The sequence below is a fragment of the Podarcis liolepis genome, assembly GCF_965112155.1.
Source record: "Podarcis liolepis genome assembly, chromosome: 5".
Lineage (NCBI taxonomy): Eukaryota > Metazoa > Chordata > Lepidosauria > Squamata > Lacertidae > Podarcis > Podarcis liolepis.
This window is the reverse complement of record NC_139556.1, coordinates 53,025,714-53,030,299: the sequence shown is the minus strand read 5'-3', so window position 1 is coordinate 53,030,299 and position 4,586 is coordinate 53,025,714.

The following is a 4,586-nucleotide window of genomic DNA, read 5'->3' as shown; positions in this document are numbered from 1 at the left end:
TTTGCTTCCATGTCCTTATTTGTTTGTTTGTTTGTTTGGGTACTTATATCTCACCTTTAAAAGCAAAGCCCCTTCAAAAAGCAAGTTACAATATTAAATTTGTATAAATACAGTTTAAAATAATAAAAAATTAATATAGCAGCAATACAGTAAAAACAGCCTAGAAGACTGTGGTTATATGAAGCCAATAGGGCCCTAAATTACCATACTGAGTACTGGTAATTAGGGAAAGTGTGCAGATGTACCTCTGGATTTGAAGATCCATACTTGTGCTTTTCAGCGTGTTTCTTCTTTTTGAAGAATTGACATGTATGCTGATACACTGCGGCTAGTTCTATAGCTAAGTTTTCTCTTTTTTCATTTCTCAGCACATCTTACCTATAATTGCTCGAAGAGAATCTTATTATATACATCTCTTCTCTGCATTAATGCCTTGCTTTTTTCTGATTCATTATTGTCCTTCCCAGTACTTTTGTGTGTGTAGACTATTTCTTTAAAGCTGTTGGAGTCATGAGATTCTTGGAATGGATGACAGCGGCAATGTCTAGGCTGCAGGCTGCAGGTGAAGTTGGCCTATCCAAATAAAGGTGATTATTTCCAAAGAAAGGTGATTAACCAAACCATTTAAAACATATGACTTCTCCCAAAAAAAATCAGGGCACAGAGTGACAATTCCCAGCAACCCTTCACAAACTACAGTGCACAGAATTTTAGATGGGCTGTGTGTGTGCTTCAAATGTGCTTTAAATACACAGTGTGTACACAATCTAAAAAGGACTCTGGGCAATAGCTAATACCTGAGCAGCAGCAACAAAGTGGATCTAGGAGCATACTTATACTTCATCCCTTATCCACCAAGGACTGTGATTCTCTCCAGGGACCTTCCTCAGATCAAGCAGTATGCTCTCCTCCTGATGCCACCTCCTTTGGGGGGTGAGACAGGTGGCAACTGTGGAGAGGATCTTTGTGTCTATGGAATGTTCTGCTGAGGGATGTTAGCCCAGTTTCGGCTTTGATGTCACATTGGAGACCTTAATTCTGCCAAGACTTTAAAAACCATTACTGCACTGTTTAATCAGCTGTTATTTTTCACCTCTTGGGGGTATTGCCATATGAAATTTTAGACTGATAGTATTGTTGTGAGCTGCCTTGAAAGTGCAGGTGTGTTGAAGGTTGGGATACAATTTTTTATCTCTACACTGGCGCCTCTTCTTGCCTGTCTCTGAAATGTCTGTTTTGGGTCCCAGTCCTGCATGCTGTTTCAGAAAGTATTGGGTACAGTAATACCTCCACAAATGTCCGCCTCCTCTAGCGTCCATTCTGGTGAATGTCCACGGCAAGCCCGGAAGTACCAGAATGGGTTACTTCCGGGTTTGCCGCTCACACATGTTCAGAGCGCTAAATCGAGCTTCGCGCATGCGCAGAAGCACAAACCGCTCTGTGCACGTGTACAGACGCGGCACTTTGCCCTGCGTCCTTTTCAGCTAGCAGCCGAAACAGATCCTGGTCGTGAAACAAGGTATGACTGTACTCTGCTGATCATAATTATGGGTTGGGTCCGAAGGTGCATTTCTACATGCAGCACATAGTTAACCTATGAAACTCATTCCTATAGGAGGCAGTGATGGCCACCAACCTAGATGGCTTTCCATGAGGAGTAGACCAATTTATGAAAGGACTATCGAAGGCTACTAGCCATGATGACTCTGCTCTGCTCTCACTGCTGAAGGCAATGCTTCTGAATTCCAGTTGCTGGAAACTCAGGAGGGGAGAGTGCTCTTGTGCTCAAATCCTGCTTGCTGGTTTCCAAAAGGCAACCACTGTGAGAACAGCATGCTGTACTGAATGGTCCATTGGCATGATCCAGCAGGCTCTTATGTTCTTATAAGAACACCCCTCTTTTATAGGTAGAAGCACAAAAACTACTATAGTACCTACATACCAATTCACAAAGTATTCTGCATGCTGCTGTGAAACATAACTTGTAGATATTTTCTATCTAGCTCATGGTCTTTGGATCCAACCGTACAATTGAAAGCATATCTTCTTAAACCATGTGTGTACAACCTCCTTGCCTCTGCACACATGATGAAAAAGAAATGATGTTCCTGTTAATGTAATTATGATCAATAAGCACTTGCATAAATAGTTGCCTTACTTTGTTATAGGGTGGAAATGGATACTAAACTTTTTGCATATAGCTACTTCAGCTGTAACAGGTGAAATGGCCTCAAGTACCTTTTCCATCCTTGCAATTACCTTTAATTGGAGACGTGAATAAAAATGAGTGCTGCAGTGAAAAGAGTAAGTATATTTTTCCAAAGAAATATTCTCCAGGGCACATAGTATGAATGCTAATTATCTGACAGAACATGAACTCTTTTCTCAGGGAAAAAGAAGGCTTAGCCATAAAAAGAAGGTAGTATAATTATATCAGCTGTTTGGGGGGGTGATTTTTGTCCTGCAATTTCCCCCCCAGAAAGTACTAGACATTAAGTCCAAATTAGGTTTTAGGGAGTTATGTAGAATACCAACACATAGTAATGTTTGGGTGAAGTCATATGCAGCCCTGTTATTGATAGAGGATGTATCTTTTATAGTAATTTATGAACTCACCCACACCATCCTTACACTAACTGGAAATGAGCTGATCTATTTATAATTATTGTTATTGTTTTAGCAACCTCTATCCAGCTTAATACTATAGAAATAAACCTGAAAGTAGCTTACATGAAAAATTTCATACCATACATAAAACACATCCACTATAATACAAAAATCAAAACTATTAGTAGTAGATTTAAAAAGTAAATCACAGGACTGCAGCACTAAACCAAACTTCTTTTTTAATAGCCATGTGTTGGCTGGACAACAATAAAACAATAAAATGTCAGGACCTGGGAAGCCTCTCTAGGATGACATTCCATGGAGTAGGCACCACTACTAAAAAGGCCCTGTACCTTGCAGTAAGGCCTCAGATGTTGAACAGAGTATAAGAGAAAAGTGGTTCTTTGAATACCCAGGTCCCAAGTTGTTTAGGACTTTAAAAATCAAAACAAGCAAAGGTTTTTTTTAAAGGTAAAATGCAAATCAGTTTTTTTCTGAGCTAATCCAATGGGCTTTGGAATGAACTCCTTCCTATCAGCTGTGGGAGTGTTCCCAACTCTTCTCTTTACTTAGCTGCAAGGGGAAAGGGAACAATATCAGCAGGAACTTTCTCCACAGTAGGCTCTGGACCTCAGCCAAGAAAGAGGTCTGCAATTCTGAAAAGATATCCATTGGGCTTCTTAAAAACGTATACTGTCATGGTATCCAAAGATATCTTGCATGATTCACTGACAAACCCATGTAACACACCTGGAGCCCCATCCCAAATCCTGTCTTGGGCTTGTATGCCAGCCAGAGGACTTTGCTAGTGTGAATGTGGGGAGGGTGTTCTAATTGGAAAGAGGAAGGGCTCAGGTGTGCAGCAGATGAGTAGGAGTGGCCACCTGAGAAGAAATAAACCTTGCAGTCCCTCCTGGGTCTTTTTTGGGAATCAACACCTTATTGGATTCCTGTAGGCAACTCCAGCTCATCCTGCTCTCAGATATGGGGAACTGGTGACAGATAAGTGAACTCCAGGTAAGCAGAAAATTTCAGAAATGTCTTTGTTTGGGGACACATGAACTAGCCCTCAGCTGCAACTGTTCTAAGGCCTTGCCAGGTGCTCCACGATTAGTTCACTTGCCTCCCTGATTTAAAAAGCTTGCTTGTTCCCTGTTCACAAATTATTCCCAGATGATGTTCTTGATGGTGTACCCAGAATGCTGTATCATTAACTCTTGGTTTCCCTGTCTGTGAATGTGCATAAGATGGATATGGAATATGGGAAGGGCTCTTGCTTTGGTTCATTGAAAGGGTGGTTAGACTCGTCTGCATTTGGAACCTGTGTGTAATGGACTTGCTGGCACAAGCCTACAACTCCAGCTTTTTAATGTCGTGCTTACCAGGGACAAGCAGAGCTATGCTTCCTTGACTAACTGAAGAAAAACATGGCCTTAAATAAATTTTGAGTTGTGCTGTAGGGTTGAGGAACGCTGTCATTGTCTTACTGTCATGGTAAATCCAGCACAATGTCATTAGTTTGAGTGGAGTTACTTACGTGACTGAACATATCTTTAGTGCTCAGGGGTGTTCCGAATGTTTTGTTCTTTCCATTTTTATCCCACCCTTATTTGCAAAGAGTTTATAGTTTCTTCCCCCTTTTATCCTCACAACAACCCTGGGAAGTAGGTTAGACTAAGGAAAGTGTAGCCAATGACATACTCTCTGGATGTCATATTACTACAACTCCCATCATCCCTGACGGTGGAATAGGTTGGCTGAGACACAGCTGGAATCTTCAGAACTGAGCATTTCTTAAGAGAACGTTGTGTTTCGTATTTGCATCGTAGCAAGTGAACCTGTGGAAGAAAAGCGGCATTCCTGCTGCAGTGTACATCAGATGTGCTTAACCTGTGGCCCTCCAGTCATCGTTGGACTACAACTTCCTTCATCCCTGAGCACTGGCTATGCTATACAGGGCTGTTGGTAGTCCAATGACC